Here is a 19140-nt window from a genome sequence, read left to right on the forward strand (position 1 = left end):
TTTCTGGGGCATTTGAAAATTTTAAATTCTTCATTTGTGTTTCCTAGAAATCCTTCCTTCAAACATTGTGACATTGACCTCCGCATGAGCAATTTTGTCTCCTTTGAATGCTAAATCGCAGGTTAGAAGACACCTTCGATCTTCCTTAGAATTTGTTTTTAGGCTTTCAACACTATACCACCTAAAACAAATAAAATTATTCATATACAAAAATCATTCATTCGGCGATCATGGCACAATGCTGCTCAATATAATAAAAATCACCACAGAGGCCAAATTTAGATGAAACCCAAAACATTCCACTTCAGAGATACCCACCAAATTAAAATAAATACATTTTGAATTTCATGCAAGAAAAGGGAAATGTTAACGAATGCCTTCATTCTTGAAACAGTTATTAAAAGTAAAAATCTCGGAGCACTGTATCTCAGTGTTTTTTTTGGACACATCTTTATTGTGCCTACAAAAACACTTTACATCAACGAGCGACAATATTCTACTCCCCATATGAAAACACAACACCTTGGCAATAACTACAACGATTCCCACTACGACCTAACCTGACAGCAAATGTCTCACCTTCAATACATTATGCGTCATAACATCTCCACTGATATGGCAATGGAAGTGATACCAAACACAACCCACTCATTATGTCACTTGTTGAGGGACACATGGAGGTTATCACAACCTACGCTGTGTCACGCTTTTGCAGACGCAACATATGCGAGTGTGTCTTCCTGTGTGTGCGTGCTGTCCCAATCACATTCCTTGCAAGACGAGATGCACACACATTGGCTGGAGGCACGTCATTTCCAATTCCACCCCCCCACCTCACTCTGTACGCCCCTCATATCCCACTCAGGTCTCCTTTCAGCACTAATATGCACTGTTACTATAGCAACCTCACACACTAATCCCGGCAGCCATTTCCAACATAAGTCATAAAATCAACAGCATCACCTTGCAGCATATAGTCCTACCTTTAGTCATGTTTCATCATCCAGCTGGACACTTTGAAGTGGGAGCTGAAATACAGTACAAGAGAAGAGTATAAACTTTCTGTAAACTTGATCAATAATTTGTCTTCTCGCCCAGGAAGAGTCATTTGCTTGATAAGCTTGTCTCTTTGATGAAGATAAATGAAGTGCGGGCTTGCAGATGCCCCGGATGCCAAATTGGGCCGATCAATTTCTCGACAGCTGGGCTTCACAAACTTTCTCACCTCAAGACCCAATTAAAAATGTGGTTCTTCCTCCTAACGTTCATCGTGGAGCAACCGCCGCAACAATCAGCTCTTTCATTTATTTATTTTGTGTGATGTGTTTTTCATCCACTTTAAACCAAACATCCTTTGAAACGGTTTAGAATACTGTATTATTATTAGAGAAATAGTTTGTATTTTTACAGTTAATACAAAATTTAAAAGAAAATCTGTAGAAACAGGAGCGCCCTGAGAAATAATTTTTATGTAAATTATAAGTCGGTGTTTTTTTTTTGTCAATGCAAAATTAAGGATATGGAAAGACTTCCACCAGCTTTGTGACAAAATAAACAGACAGACAGAGACAGATTGATAACTTCCAGTAAAAATTGATCATTTTGCGTCAGGTATGTTGCTCCACTGCCACCTGTAGACAAGATTGAATACTACACCAATTGATCAACCTGACCTAAGAGTTAAAACTGTTTCTTTTCTTTCTTACTTTCTTATTAAATGAACCTACAGGTGATTTCAAAGTCATCATGTTAGAAATAATATTATAATAAGATTAAATAATAATATAAGACTAAAACTAAGATTAATGTTAAAACTGTTTTTTGTGCATGATTTCCATCTCAGAATAAGAAAAAAGAAAACGGCACTGGAAAGTCGAGCACACATAATCTCGGATGCATCTTTTAACAGGGCAGAAAGGGCTAAACACATGATTTATATTTAGAATGGTGACGCCATGCAAAAGTCGACATGAGAGCAAAAGCCCAGCGATGCGTTGGAGAGCTACATCGTCAATAATGGATAAGAGGCGGCCTTTAAAAAAAAAAAGACGAGGATCGCCACTCTGTCTTGTCTGTTTCTTTTGCAAGTCTGCCCACTCTGGAGAGGATGTTGGTTAAATTTTCATATTTCTGTCCCTCAGGAGTTACGTACATAGGCAGGCTGGCTACACAGTACAGTACGGGCTGTATCTAAGCATTTCCGATGGAAGAAAAGACTCAATTGCAGAATGTCCCTGAAAGATTGTGAACTGTGGTGTGTTTTTTTTTTCCTGCCCTGATCTGGAAGTGGGTCACGGGTGTACTTTGGGAGAGAGGCGGGGGACGTTCCAAACACAGCTAAGGAAAATCATTTTCAGATTAGCATAGGTCAATTTCTATTTCTTCCTGCTTTGTAATCTCTGGAAGACTTTCCTATGGCACCATGCTGCCTCTTGCAGGTAAGTCTTGGTACTATGACAGAAGTCTGAGTTGGGGGAGGAGCCTCACTATTTTCCTTGGAGAGATTGCAATATATGTGGCGATATCTCGTATACACCACAAATAATAAACAGGTGGGGTGTCTCCATATTGAAAATCGGTTAGCGTTACCACAATCCTCTCTTTGCATATAACATAAAACTTGTAGCAACCTACATCCAACTACAATCCAACCCGGAATGATTCTTTCGAGGTTTCATGTGAAACGGTTTGCATTTGGAGGTCATCTTACCCGCCTCACTGAGCAGGTCCCCAGTGCTGCTTCATCTTTGAGGATTGAAAGAGTCAGAAATCTCCCCAGAATTCTCCTGCAACACAGAAGGAGAATGGGAAGGGGTGGGAAAGGGATGAGGAGATTAGAAAAGCGAGCCTTTGCCTTTCAAAATTCAACGCTCTTCGAATCAACTCCAGCTTTTGGGCGAAGTTCCCTCTGGTGCTCTCATGTGTGGGTGTGTGCGTGCGTATGTGTGTTTGGGTCGTAGTAACCGGCGTGCATCCTCAGTTAAAATGCTACAGCCAAGTTCTAAAAGCACATGGGTCAAACAAGCGGCCCAGTTTCAGCTCCCACACTGGAAGGGAGGGGGGGGGGGGGTCCGGGGCTTTTAAAAGGCTCGCCTCTTCTTGCCAGCTAAACGGACTGTGTTTATGTGTAGCCAGGAAAGTCAGTGTGGGAAAAGCATGCAGCACCTCAGTATGATAAGCACACATTCTGACAGATCAAAAGGTTTGCATTAGGACACACGTGTGAATACTGACACGGAAGTGCGTGCGACGTAAGCAGCGAGGCGCTGTGGGCATTTGCACAGACAAAATGTGAACTCTCTGGTGGTTTGCAATTAAAATGACCCTGCTGGCGGCGGTGGCATCTGTGAAGACTATTAAAAGACACAAAGTTGAAGCTGTCACAAACTCAAGACTATTTTTTTTTTTCTGTGATTTTAAACACATTTATCAATTCATATATATTCTATACGGCGTGCCTCATTAAGGGTACAGTGTGCTGGAGTTTATCCCAGCTGACTTAGACTGGAGGGCACATATAGAGCAACCATTCCCAATGAAATCCTAAAATGTCAGCTTTTTTTTTTGTAAATTGCCTGCAAGAAAATCAGAGTTCCGGAAGAAAGGCCAGAATGTGCAAACACCACATAGGAAAACCAGATTTGAACTCAGAACCCGAGAACTGAGGCACATGTGCTAACCACTTACAATCTGTCCTGCCATCTTAAATACATAAACATAAAAATTTCCTAAAACAACAGTTTACAGTTGACATATAGCTTGAGCTTCGATTCCAATCAAAGGTTGTTCACAATTATGTTTCATTTGGGAGAAAGATGCCATAACACATTGCTACCGCTAGTCTGGGCTATTACACCATCCCTGCATTTCTGCTTTGTGACCGACTTACGAAATAAGGGCAGGTGATGATGGCAGCATATATTATGGAGTGACTGCTCTGCAAAGTAGAACTAGGACACTTGGCATCAGTGTGTAGCATTTCTGACTTTTCAGCACTTTATTTTAGGGTCAAAATGTCAAACTGATGAAGGTAGAGGTGTGGCACTTGTGTGTGATATGTGCAAGGAATGAGGAAATTTAAACTCCGGTACCATCAAAGAGTTTCATTCAGTTTTAATCATCAATGTCGGAGTATTTATTTAACACAAAAAACTCAAATGTCAAATATTGTCCACATATGCTACAGTCAACCAAATCTTTTTTTTTTTCTCCCCCCCGTGGGCTTTCTTTTGTCCTGAGGTAGAAATCACCTTTTTAATCACACTTGTGCTGGGCCAAAAATGTAATTAAGACATCAGCAGCCTTGCTAGGAAAAAGAGAAACTAGATCCTTTGGGAAGCTTGTGTCAAAGCTTGCATTTATAGTTTACACAACCTGTGCTATAAGGTGTGTTTTTGTAGTTTCCAGTTTCTCTCACGGTGGAAGCCTAAAAACAAAAAGTTTAAAGCAATAATACGCCATCATTTAAGCTCTTTCTCATCCAGCCCGATCCGCATCAAAAGAACCGCAAGTCCCGTTTGAATTGCTGGATTTACCTGAGATATGAGGTGAAATACTTGAAAGGAGAAATATTCCGTGAACTGACCTGAAAATAACCGCTTTAAATGAATAGTGGTCCTGCTGCGCCCGCTCGTAATACCGAGCACGGCGTTATGGTCATGCTGACTTCAGATCGCCTACTTCACGGTCCATAAAATAACATAATGGTCAGGTTTAAGGTGAGGATCAATGCTTGAATTCCAGCACAAGATAAATATTTATTATAACTGCTTTATGGATTTAGGGGCTTTGATTAAATCCCACAAGAAACTTTGACTGTAGTGACAAAGTTAAAAGACCTACAAAAGTTAATTCGACAAACCAAACGATTCGTGCAAAGCGATGTCCCAGTTTTGATTTGTTAACCCCAAGCAGGTCAAATCAGCGGCTCTTCAGTCACTCAGCATGTGTGAAACGTTCTTCTCGGGGTTCTGTCAACTGGCCTCAACATCAGTGAAAGTGGGTAAGCAGGGCAGCAGATGTGCTGTCTTTTCAAGCTTGGACCTTTTTTTTGGGGGGGGGACAGCACAATTTTAACAGAAAGGGACTGTTTATCCATGGATAGGTGGAGAAGGTAAAATTGGAAGGGACATACAGGAAGAAATGTTTTCTTTAATTAAGGAGACAACAGTTTCATTTAATCACCAATTATGTTGAAATGGAGGGAGGGAGGGAGGGAGGGAGGGAGGGAGGGAGGGAGGGAGGTAGGGATGGATGGAGGGATGGAGGGATGGAGGGATGGATGGAGGGATGGAGGGATGGAGGGAGGGAGGGAGGGAGGGAGGGATGGATGGATGGATGGATGGATGGATGGATGGATGGATGGATGGATGGATGGATGGATGGATGGATGGATGGATGGATGGATGGATGGATGGATGGATGGATGGATGGATGGATGGATGGATGGATGGCTGGATGGATGTTTTTAGATAATCATTTTCATCATGAAAAAAATTGGGAGCACACAGTAACCATCAAATGAAATTCAAAAACCTGCTTTGTGAGAGGCCAGCAACAATTACAATTAAATCTTGATCCCGCTGTGTTAAATAATTCAAAACCTCCATATCACACTATCCACAATCATGGTTCTGCACAATATGATGCAGTATTACCAGAAAAAACACAGAATCAGGCATCGCAATGTGCTGTAGGATGTGCAAACTAAATTTGTATCTGGGCTGAATAACTTACGGCTTCCCCTGGTCATTTCTGAGTGAAATTAATCTAGCCTTGATGGCTTCATAACGTTAAGGTGTGCGGTGATTCACTCGCCTGATTTGTGTCGGCGGAATGGGTTCTTTTTGCACTCATTACCTAGGAATACTCGTCTTTCAATACGTGCCCTTTAATTGACCAATGAGGAGTCCAGATTGGGGTCTGCCTTTTGCCTGATGTCGTCTGGGAGAGGTTTCAGTTTCCCATGTCAGCTGAAGAGAATAACCGGTGTGCAACATGGATGGATGGATGACTTCATAATATCCATACGGGAACCTCCAAGGATAAATCAGGGATGTCAGTAGTCCAAAAGTTATGATGGTATTTCAGTATCACTGCTAGCTGTGCAAGCGAGCTATCGGTTAACTCAGGAGAAAGATTCATTAATACTTTGTTGTATAACATCACGCCTAACGGATCCCTACACTAGTTTTGTTACAATATTAACCAATATAAAAAAATGCCTGAACGATAAAGGCTTTATGATAGTGGCTAACTAATTAACTCAATTTCCTATGGTAATAAATTATTTTGACATTGCAACAAATCGGTGTCATTTAAACTAGAAAATACAAAAATCATAGAATTAAGCATGTAAAAGTGTTGCGTTTCATGCATAAACAGACAAACACATAATAAATAGTGGTGACATGGTGGGCAAGGGGTTAGCATCATTGTGTTCGAGGTTCGAATCCGCCCTATGGTCTTGTTGGGTTAACTGAAGACTTTAAATCGGCCATAGGTGTGAATGGTTGCTCTTTCTAATCCAAATATTTTCCAATAATGTAAAATATTGTCAATCTATTCACTTTTTTTAATATTTCATTTCATTCACCATCGAATGTGCAATATAGTCAATTTTAAATTATTGGGAACATAATGGAGTCCACTGACATAATGTGCACAAAAACCAGCTCAGTGGCCTAGTGGTAGAGTGTCCGCCCTGAGACTGGAAGGTTGTGGGTTCAAACCCCTGCCGGGTCATACCAAAGACTACAAAAATAGGACCCATTGCCTCCCTGCTTGGCACTCAGCATTAAGGGATGGAATTGGGGGGTTAGATCACCAAATGATTCCCGAGCGCGGCGCCGCTGCTGCTCACTGCTCCGCTCTCCCCCAGGGGATGGATCAAAATCACATGGAGATGGGTTATTCACCACACCCAGGTGTGTGTGATGATCATTGGGACTTTAAATTTTAAAACCTTTTGTGAAACACGTCATGTCTTAATAATCTCAGACGTGCTTGGGGTGGCCCCGGAGTCAGATATCCGGCGACAATTGTGAATCATCATTTGGTATGGCAACAAATTACTCAGCGCTGTCCTACTTTCGAAGACGTATTCGACACTACTGAGCCCGAGGCTATCGAAAGAAGAGTGTGTGATTGTCAGAGACATTAAAAAAAGTGTTTAAAATCCGGACGCGACGTAAGAAAAAGTGTAATGGAATGGAAGGCAGATAAACCGTACAATAAAAAAAATTCTTTCATGCAGTTTGAATCAAATTTGACCAGTTCTACTTTTCTTTCACTGTTGCGAAACTTTAGTTGTATAAGAAGCATCTGATATTTCTCGCACCACGACAGGTGAGGATTAATTTCAGCGGAATTAATAGAAGAAAAGGTGGCAAAAATGTCACGCAGGTGTTATTGTGTGAGATCGACCCGAACAGACACCTTATTGTTTTTTCACTTTCGACACGGTAGCAATTGTTAGCCTGATATTGAAAGCCAGCCGGTGCAAGAATATGAAGCAGAATTAAAAGAAGCCCCGGAATAACTGCTGAGGGGTTCCTAATGAAGCCTCACAGACCCTGCAACAAAGTGACCTATTTTCTATCGCCTCTCTCTTCTTCCTCTCCTAACATTGATGCAGCTGCCCTCAATTCTTTACCGGTTGAGAATCTACAGAAATTTAATTAGAACAGACTAAAATGACTGATCAATGTTTTTAAACGCAATTCATCCAAACAATTAGTATTTCGGATAACTCGAGTTTATGAGGAGTCCGACAGGGGTGAGATTGAATTGGTGGCAGGAAATGTCACCATGAAAATTACAAGAGCCTAAATGAACTTTCATTTCAAGAGCTGAAAAATTAGATTGCGTGGATGACATAACCGCCTTGTCCTTCTACTTTTTAACTCGTCATTTCATGGTGCCAATACGATGGGAATTAATAAAAGTCCCTTTTCTCATTTAAACAACCGCAGGGAGGGTTCATAGGAGGTGGGGCTTTTATTTGAGGGGAGACAAATGGTAGCAGTCCCTCGGAGGACATGATGATGTTTTTGATAGGAACCTACCTGTAAGTACCTCACTAGGGCTGAACTATTAAGAAAAAAATGAATTTCCGATTTCCTGTTTACAGTATCACATTTATTTTTCTCTCAGCTTATTTAATTCTATATATTTATTTATATTTAAGTTTGCGCTGGTTGTCAATAACTAGTACTAATGTGATCTTCTTATTTGATTTGTTATGGATGAAACACAAAAGATGCTTCGAGTAGATACGAATACTTTGAGGTGGCTTCGATCACTTCCAGTAATGCTGATGAATAATGCGACCAATCACTTTTGATGTGGAGTCATTACCACAGAGAAGGTTGTCCTTTTTTTTTTTTTTTACCAGCGTCCGTTGGTTACCAGTTTGACATGTGTTTGTTTATTATATACGTATGTGTATTTACAAAAAAGTATATCTTTTTGGAGCATGTACTAGTGTGTGTGTGTGTGTGTGTGTGTTCACTCTAAAGCACTTGCACTGCCATTTGACTGGTTAAAAATGAGATGGAGCAAATCCTGCAATGAGAGGAACTACACACACTACACAAACACACACACATAAACAAACGTGATGTGTAGGCATGAGCTATGGTTTTACCGTCCCAACCTCAGAGCCCCACTACCTTACCCATAAAAAAAAAAAATCAGCCTTCAAACGATCTCTCCATGAATCAATCCATTGATTCTCAGTCCACACATTTCCCTCAGACTACTTCTCCTCCATTTTTCACTTTGTCATTTGGCACCTTTCTCCCCATCTCGTCCAGCGTTCTTTCCTCCCCACATGCAGGACTGAGTTTCTCCTTTTGCTTTAAAAAAAGCTTCTCACTTACATCTCCCACTTCCGCTCCACTCCAAGCCTACATTAGCTTGACCTCACATCCTTCTCTCCTTTCCTCTCCTCTTTTGCTCTCCGTTCTCTAAACTTTCATCATACGCCTCACCGCTTGATCTATTAATCTCTCTATGTCTCTCCCTCAGTCTTCCTTATCCCCTCGGCTCCATTCCTCCCTTGCCACCCTTTTCCCTCCTCCTTCTCACTCCATTTTTCTCACCCTTCCCAGTTTCGGCACCTGCTGCTGAATACGTCTAGACCGCTGAGGGAAGGAGTGAGTAGAAGGAAAGACAAATACGATAAAAGACATTGCGAACGGTTCATGATTGGACATTTGTTAAAAGTGAAGACGTATTCCTTTGCCATTTTTGTGTGTTTGTGTGTATGTTTGGCCCCAAGGCATCATAAGAGCAATCATTCACTGAATCACACCAACTTAACACCTCAGTCCGCTCGGTTGTCATTTCTTCTCAAATTGCGGCCTGCTGTTTTTTTTTTTTGCGACCTGCCCAATTCGCACATGCTATCAAAGTGTAAGAAATTTGATCCAAGGGGAATTTTGACATTCTTCTGCCACGATAGGCGCTCGGATTGAAGTGAGCGAATTTAGGCAAAGTGACGGCGAGCGAGGCTTCAGTCGGGAGATGAGAGAAACGAGGACAAACAGATGCTAGATTACATCTTTATATGCCACACATACGCACACACATGGAGCCAGCGTCTTTGATCGACTTGAGTGCTTCCCACTGAGTGCGTACGTGTGTGCGTGCAGCGGGATGCGGTAATTAACCTTTCTCCTGCTGAGCCGGGCTATTAAAACTACGACTGTAAAGGGGTTTTGTCACGATCATAAAGCATAACACAAGTTGGGCTGTTAAGCCCTGTTGAGCACATTCAATGACACGGTTTGCCGCGTCGTGCAAGAGGACATGGTTACAAGTCCAGATGTATTTTCTTTACGACGAAAGGTAACCTTAAGCTTTCATCAACAGTGATGTTAATTACCGTATTTTCCGGCCTATAAGGCGCACCGGAATATAAGGCGCACCTTCAATGAATGGCCCATTTTAAAACTTTGTCCTTATATAAGGCGCACCGGACTATAAGGCGCACCATTAATGCCTCATGTCAGATTTTTAATCCAAATCAAATCATTCTCCATTTTATCTTTTTTATTTCAACTTCAGACGGAACAAATTACTTTATAATCATAAAATAATGATCCACAGTCTTTTTGAGTCATGATTCATAGTCTTCAGCGGGCCACTTATGATTGATTTCATGACACAATGCTTTGGGCCAGTTTAAATTTAGGAATTTGGTCCATATATAAGGCGCACCGGACTATAAGGCGCACTGTTGGTTTTTGAGAAAATTTTAGGTTTTTAGGTGCGCCTTATAGGGCGGAAAATACGGTACTCTAAATTTATTTTCTTATTTACCCCAAAAATGCTGTACATTGGAATTTCTATTGTATCGATGTCAAACTCAAGGCCCGGGGGCCATATACAGCCCGCCGCATAGGTTTACGTGGACCGCAAAGACAAATTGTGCAGTGACAAATTGTCTTCACTTGAGAAAAATAGAGAGATTGCTAGCAATCTTTTTAAAATATTTGTCTCCTTTTTTTTTTCTTTACTAGTCACTGATTTTCAAACTTATTTTTTGTGCAGTCTATATGCGGTTAAAGGATGGCTACAATGCGGCCCGCGAAAAAAACAAGTTTGACATCCCTGGATAATCTTAGGCCCATGTGGTGACACTGTTGAGTAACAAAAGAGCGTCAAATTATTACTTTTGACGATGGGTTTTGCTTTATGAGAGGCAACACAAGAAGCACAAGAAGCAATATTCTGATGGGGGTGCTTCAGTCCAATTTATCAGAAATAGAATACAATGAAAAGAGCTAAACAACACTTGGGGGCTTGTTATAATACTGATTTATTTTCTACCTCGACTTACCACGATGAACACACACACATGAAAAAGTCTCAAATTGGGGCCAACGTGACAGATGGGCCAATGCAACTGAAACAAACGCCTTTGCGACCTCAAGTGCGTTTAGTGGACGAGCGCTAGCCAAAGCTTAGCCACTAATGAGGTTCTATTCGTAACTCCAACTGAGTCCACTCCAAATAGTGGTGACCAGACGTACACCACGCGAGGGAGGCTGAGCTTTAACACACACGTGCATGCACACACAGGCATGCACTGAGAGGCAAAACAACCTTGAGCACCAAAGCAAATAAAACACCGAGGGGTACACTAACATGCTATTGCTTGGCAGCCTCATTAACTAGTTTGACATTTAAGATATTTTTAGATTCCAATGGAAAATATTTAACAAACTATTCTCATCAGATGTCCTGTAAAGTTAGCAGTCTATTACAATTTCTAGTTTTGAGGCTAGGATGCAGAATTAATATTATTAATGAGCCTTGAGGGAGGTTGGTTTGTTTTTTGTTGAATTTATACTGAATGCACAGAAGTTGTTTTTGTGACATGTTCATCAATGAGTACATCCTAAATTGATGCTGATTGTTTTTTTGACCCTCGGTCTGTGAAATAATTAAAAACGAATATTAGTGATGGAGGTGATTATTGAACTTGAATGAATAAGACGACCTGCAACTATTTGTCATAGTGCCAATTAATTGGCTGTGATTCAAGGTAATACTGTATATACTGTACAAAACTCTTAAGCAGCATTATATGGTGGGTTGAATATAACTAGTGAGTGCACCACAAAGCACAGACCTCCACGACGGATGAAAAGTAGCAAAAAAAAAAAAATCCTGGAGCGTTGCTGTGTTCCTTGGTACATGCCGTTTTTTTTCTCAACTCGAGGTATTTGAGCCGACTATTACGACACATCATCTCTGCCTGAGAGTAATAAGTTTGAGATAAGCTGCAAGCCCTGATCCTCAAATAAATAATAACAGTGGATGTGCTGGGTAAAAGTTGGAGGCGGTTATGACTAACACTTTGTGACAGTCGGAGATGACTGGGGATTTGTTGTACTGTACGTTATCATTATTGTTTGTGTGTGAAGCGTACAATTCAATAACACAGCCGCTTCCATTTAATCTCTTGCTCTCAAAGTGAGACTTTAACTGATGGATGATTCTTCTATGTATTCACAAAGTACTGTAGTTGTACTACTATTCACTTTGTGCCTAAATTGTGTGTTTACACTGCACGTGCTGTCGGCAGGCTTGTTCCTCCTGATTTATTAAGATTGAGATTTTCTACAATGATGCTACATTGAATATGATTTATTCTAACAGTGCTTGTTTGTCACAGGTGAAAAAAGGGATGACAGATTGAATGAAAGGGCAAATCTGGTCTTAAGTTGAGCAGATATAATTCTAGCTGGTAAGAAACCAAGTTTGCGCCCATTTTTGCAAGCGTAAACCTTTAGTAAATCAGGTCTACAGTTCCATGCAACCTCATCAGTTATAGAAAAGCTAATTACGGCCTCATTAAAGCAGACGTATGAAATGAATTGTGACCTTATAGAAACAGCTTGTAATTCACTTTGATGATACACTATGTGGTAATTAAAGAAAAAAATATCTCAGCTATTGCCATGGTGATTTAAGATTATCAATTTTATTGGGGCTTTTCATATTGTTGCCTCGCATGTTTTAGAATTAGCCTTGGAGCTAATCATACTCATTTATGGAACTGGGTGCTTGTGACGCTGCATTGTTGCTTCAGTCACTTCACCTTTTGCCATGGCACCTTGATTTCTCAGTGGCCAAGCTTACCAAGATTTTGAGTTACAAGCTGTTGCTTCGTTGTTTGTCCCCCCTTTCTATTGTGAACAAATAGCCATTCATTTAAAATTAATAACCAGACAGCTACAGCATTCCAAAATTCACGTCAGCACACATACAACACTATCATTTATTGTTGTGATTTGTACTTCCATTATTTTAAACCAGCTACTTTTTAACATTCTCTTTTATTACATCTAAGTATTACACAAAATATGTCTACTTTGGTGCTAATAAGAAATTTCCAATCAACTCTTATGTTAGTTCAAATTTTCTCGTCTGTGCCAGCTAAGGTTCTGTGTTGTATTTATTTATTTTTTATTATGTGAACACAACATGCAGTGAGCTCAACATCATTTGCCAATGTAGATTGCTTTGTGACAGGACATGGGACGGCGTGCTGTTGGCATGCTGTGTTTTGAGGATGTGGGGAGGGTGAAAATAAATCAGGGAATAATGAGACTCTTACCTTAAGAAGCACTTCAACACGTCAAACTGTGAAGAGAGGAAACCAAAGAGACAAGGAGGGGGGGGAGAGAGGAAATAGAATTTAATAGAGATGTCGACATGGATACAAAAAAAAAATGGCGCTGGTAAGGTCGCTGGTAGATTTAATTCCAATTTTAAGATTGATCAGAGTGCTGGTTAGTTTCAGGTGGTAACTAGTTCAAACCTTGTGAGTAGAGACCCAAAGCGGGTCCAATTCGAAAAATAGTAGCAATAAGTAAGCAGTTGAATGTTTTAAGTCATAATGATGCAGATGCAGACAGAAGTAGTACAAAGCTATTTGATAGGGATGTCATGAAATAATCATAAATCAGGCTGCTCCGAAAGAGTCCATGGGAGAGCTTGGCGAATTTCAACAAACACAAATACTCCAAAAAAGAAGTCTTCATTTGCTGAATCCCTGGAACCTGTACAATATTTATTCCCCTCAAACCCCAGCAGAGCAAGGCTGAAAGTGGGGCGATAGTGTTGGTGCACTGTGCGTTCTCCTTTGTCTTTGTTTTCTTGTGCCAGACGTTAAAATAACGATGCGATAAATTGCTGTAATTCTTACTGCGAAACTCACCTCAATTAAACCGGCCACAACATTAGTTACACATGCACATTCTAATGCAAACTCACATTTTTGAACGTCTCTGTGGTTGTACATGAGATTGAATTGTCATAAATACTTCTCAGAGAGCATTATTGCTTATGTACTTCATAAAGTGGCCAGTGAGGTTAAAAAATTGCACTAATCCCCTTTAAGGATTAAAAAGATCCATAATTGGCTTCATTGTTTCCCTAAATTTAAATAAAAACTGACTGAATGTCTCTCAGCATTGCCATAAAAGGAAGTGTTACGTTGGAAAACAATAAGAGTAAAATATAAAACTAAAGTGTCTCAAAATAAAACAAAATACGTACCAAGTAATTGGGTTGTTTGCGATAATAATATACACATTTAATTAAATTGGGTGCATCTTGCTGCAAATAGAACTAATCTGTAATTAACCGACAAGCAAATAGAAATGCAACGTATCAATAAACACCGGCCATGCACACATACACTCGCACGCATAAACACACACGCTTGAGATCAGAGTGTTTCATTAGTGGGGTGCAGATAGATAACCCTCCCAAAGGAGACATTGACCAAGAGGCCATTGATCTACTGAGCTAAGCTATTCCGCGTGTGTGTGAAAATAAAGTAAGTACCCTACTGATGGAGTCTTTAAGTTGTTAAAGTAAGCACAGTAAATCTAATCCAGTTGTGTTTAATGGAGAGCAAAAGAAGCAAACTGTTGGCATATTCATTAGGTCCAATTACTCTGTCCAATCACTACCAGCCAACCAGAGCCACCATCAGTGATATTTATGCTCAGGATAACCATCAGCAGATTGATAGCCTATGAAAGGAATTTATGAGATTCACCAAATGACAACATGGTGCACGTGGGGGCATATTGTATCATTTGGTCTGCCGGCAAGGAGACGTGAAGTGTAAATCAATCTGGCCAATGCTGCAATCACGCTCTTATTGATGACTCAATAAAGATCACCGGCTCAGAGGTTGTAATCATCATTTATGATAATAATATAACGGCACTAATTCCTGTGATGAATATGCTGTAAACAAACAATCAAGGACGTGGTGCTATCTAGCGTGCATGCTCCAGTGTTCCCCATCTCCATGTGGCGGCCTTGTAATTAGCTTTGCGGCTTGTTGTCTTACATTGGATGTGAAGGTAATTGGGGCTCTTGGACACACACTCTCAATCTCTGTCAAAGCCAGTGTGTGTTGCATACTGGAGCTCGGCCAAGGATTCGGTGTGTGCTCAGCCTGCGCTAAAGCAGCTTGTGATTCATTAGTGATGAGTGCATTTAGAAGTGAAATGAGAGTCTGAGTGGCCCGATGGCTGCTTGCATCATTATAGTGTCCACTTAGACCGTTAAGTCTAACGCTACTACCCCGCACTAAAACAGTAAGGAAATATTGTCCCACTTCATTTGTTCCACCATAGTGGTTTAGTGAATGTCCGGAAGTCAGAAGACGGCCAGACGTTCCATTCCGTGTTGTTTGCAAACACAACTCTTGTGTTTTACAACATTATGTCTTTTAATATACATTGATCATTTTTGTGGGTTTACGTTTCTATTGGACACAACACCGGCTCAGATGCCTGCTCTAACACAATTTGAGAGGTGTCCAGCTATATATCGCGTTTCATTCCCTTGCTGACCTCTGACCTCAGTCGGACTGATAAATAAAAACCCAAGTAAATATACAAGTGAATATATCTATATTTGATTTATATAAATAAAATCGAAATAATCCTTAGTAGGGTTATCTTCAAAGATTTGCTGCTTTAAGGCCATTTGGTTTTATCGTTTGTTTTTCCCTGTGTGTACATGGGTGTGTATTTCCAGAAGGGCATGCAGATAATGAAGTCAGCTAGTTGTGTTATTAATTAAAGTTTTACACCTGCTTGTCTCAGCGAATCACACACATCGACACAGCAAAACAAGTTCTCATTTTCAGTCTGTACAATACACACCTAGACAAACACATCTTTTCTTCTCATCACCTGGGCATGTTCCCTACACCTCCTTTCTCACTCGCTCACGCCTTCCCTCACTTCTCACCATCTGCTTATACAGTCTACTGTCTGCCTCACGTACGGTGTGTAAGTGTTCATATGTTGCGTGTGTGTGTGTGTGTGTTCTCCCACCCCATTTCCCCAACAAAGGCCACAGCCGCCGCTGGTTTCCTGAATAAAAGATGACAGTCTCGCTATCAGGAGATTAGCGGCTCACAAAACAGTCATTTTGTCCGACTGAAGGAGCGACACCAAAGCGATCACAAGCGATTCAGAGCGTCAATCTGAAAGGAAATGAACAAATGAAATCTCATGTACAGTATCTATGCATTGTATCGAAATACTGCATGTGCAAAGAGAAACATTTCATTTTGGTTGCTGCTGCGGAGGCTGGCCCAAGTAGTGAGTCTCATTCTCTTTCAGATTTCTACGCCAGAGGCACACAGTGGCCCAGAGCACTAGGAAACTGCCTTTCACCCCTATTGTTTGTATGTGTGTTTTAATAAATCTAATAAAGATGATGTTTTTAATTCATTGATTTCTACAATGATACAGAGGGTTCGATATTCGGAGTACGATCACACGTAGTCTGTCTGTCTGCCTGCCCATCCATCAAATTCAGCAAAATCCCATTACACTATCTGCGCCATAATTTAGACCTATTCTGAGAGGGTCTAAATTTTTTTCTACTTTGTCCCCAACAGGTTGGTAAATTAAAACACCCTCAGCTTAGTGGAACAGCGGTCTGCCAAATTCCCAAACCGTGAACTAGAGTTTCCTTTGCACAAAAATCAAGATTCTGCCAATACGTTCGCTGACTATGAAAACAGGGCCTTCCAACTTGATTCTTGTAACAGTGTAACTTATACTCGAAATGATCCTTATAATTACGACAACATATGTGTAACAATGTGTAACCTGTTGCCATTCACCAACAGAAAAAATCAGTTTTGAGTAGTTTGGAATGAAATGAAATTAGAACCATTTTTGATTGGTGGTGTGCTGTCAGATTTTTCAAAAATATAAAATATGTGTTGTGTAAAGGTTTGCAAACACCGTTTTAGTGTGACCGTAACACATTGACAATAACGCTCGCCACCGAATGAAAACTATTTCATTCAGTCTCGCCCACTTTTGTTATTGTGATCTTGATATGAGTCTCTCCACACATTTTCTCGTCCACTCCCCACCTTCCGTCTCTCACACACTCTCAAACACTTAACACGCACAGAAAGCACGTCGAGCATATGGCTATTCCTCTCTTCTTTGAAGACTGGCTTTGAAGCTATGGCGCTCGTATCGATTGGCGCTCAGATGAGCTCACTTCACCAGAGCCCTGCGATTATCTGTCGCTTTATTTCAAACAGTGCGCTGGAGACTTGGTGGGGAGAGGAGGGATGGGGGAGCTTACCCACTCCACCCATCACTCACTCATACAAACACCCAAACGGGGAGATAATGAGATGAGCTTACGTGCCCGATCCCGATACTTAAGTCAAGCTGCACGTCAAAACTGACAAGTGGGAGAGTGTTGAGTGAGTGAGGAGGACACAGTGATAGAAAAAGAGTCTGGGAAAAGTGATGAAGCTAAAGAGAAAAAGAAAATGTTCCCCCCCTACGGTGCTGCTCTGATTAAAAACAAAACCTGCTCCCCAAGTGGAGATTTAAGGCATTATTTGTCAAAATGAACAAGAAATGTTCTTTTAGGTTCAAGGTCGGGAGCTGTTTGATCTTAATGGTGTTTCTCACATAAACGTAATAGCGGGTCTCATCATAATATATAAAATATAATGCACTTTTGCAGAGTGTATTATTGAAAGAGGTGCTTTCTGTGTGGTGCCCATGGGAGTACGTCAGTGAGGGAGTCAGGATGACATGAAATGTTAATGGTGTGCCCAGAGCAGCAGAACTTCATAAAAGAGTTGATTTAGAAACTTCAGTAGCTTTCAGGGACATTGAACATTGTAGAACCACAGACACACAAGAGACACACACAACACATACACAACATGAACTCTCTCCAGCTTTCCATTCCATGGACTTGTTATTGAAAATAAACCGTTTTAGTGGAGAATTTAAGCAAAATAAAAGCAGGATTGTCTTTGGAAAACATCCATGAAAGGAGGCATCCTTGTACTTTTGTGTTATATCAAACATATTGGCTCAAATATATGATGATACTGACATGTAATGAGGAGAACAAATACTCTGGCTCTGCCATCTTTAATTTTCTATCGGTGGATTGGATGTTCAAAATTGATTGCGTTCAACCTTAGAGGTTTAACCATGGTTACACTCACAAAGAACTGGTTGCTGTCTGTATATGTACTATAGTATAAAGTTACTTGACTTACATCTTATACTGTGTGCTTATATATACCGTATATTAAGTAAAAGGGTGTGTATTGGTACCACAGTGCAAGTTTGTGAGGAATGAAATGCGTATATGTGTGTTTGTGTTCATGCCTCTGCTCTCGTTAGGTCGGCATCCAACCATAGCAATCAGCAGTGATCCAGACTCAGCATCAATTATGGCTCCATTAGCCACAACCCCCTACTAGTGTATACACACACACACAGGCACGCACGCACGCACGCACACACAGACACACACATGGACACCTGTGCTCATTAAAGTGCACACACACAAACACACGCACACACACACACCACACCACACACACGTACGTGCATACACGTTTCCTCTGGTGTAATTAACAAACGCTGCGTGGACAAAGTGCCGCTAATGAACGTGTTAAGCTGTATTGATTAGAATGTAAAAATTGGAAATGGCAGCCAAGTGAACATTTTTTTGCATGCTATTGGCAAATATGAGGACACGTGAAAATTATTAAACAGTTTAGGCAAACGCATAAACTCAGAGGTGCTTTTACCATTTAAAAAAAAAAAAACTATTATCAAGACTTGATTGATTCAAACAAAGTAATAATGACGCAATGAATTGGATCTGTTATCTTTTTGCCAAAAGCAAACCGAACAAAGCCAGTTAAAAAAGTAATATAATCCATTAATCTACTTTATCCACCCATTCATCAATTTTCTATAGTGCTTGTCCTCATAAGCATAATGGATGGGATTGAGTCAATCCTAGCTGACTTTGGAGAAGCAGGTTACCCTCTGGACTGGTTTCCAGTGATGAAAAAAATATTTACACTAACATTCCCATCTATGGACAATTCTTCAGATTTTACACCGTGTATGACATTTTTTCATGCATGTTTTTGTAATGCTGCAGGGAGAAACCATTCAAAAGTCAGACATGGTAACCACCCTCTGTTGTGCTCCCATTTTATATTAATTAATCCATCCATTTTCTATATTGCGTTTTCTTTTCAGGGTCGTCAGGCCACGTCATAACAAGAAGCTGAAA

At 40.6% G+C, this 19140-nt stretch overlaps 1 protein-coding gene across 6 annotated transcripts in view; it reads right to left on the reverse strand.

Annotated features, from left to right (window-relative positions):
* ptprdb (protein tyrosine phosphatase receptor type Db) overlaps positions 1-19140 on the reverse strand; it is a 117617-nt gene that overhangs the window by 83568 nt on the left and 14909 nt on the right. For all 6 annotated transcript variants that reach the window (XM_061274700.1, XM_061274696.1, XM_061274699.1 and 3 more), the window contains exons 3-5: positions 13133-13158; positions 2711-2786; positions 984-1028 (exon numbers count right to left, since the gene is read on the reverse strand). The gene's annotated coding sequence lies outside the window, so the exon portion shown is untranslated. The remainder of the gene's footprint in view (positions 1-983; positions 1029-2710; positions 2787-13132; positions 13159-19140) is intronic.

Source organism: Syngnathus typhle, linkage group LG3 (assembly GCF_033458585.1).
Source record: "Syngnathus typhle isolate RoL2023-S1 ecotype Sweden linkage group LG3, RoL_Styp_1.0, whole genome shotgun sequence".
Lineage (NCBI taxonomy): Eukaryota > Metazoa > Chordata > Actinopteri > Syngnathiformes > Syngnathidae > Syngnathus > Syngnathus typhle.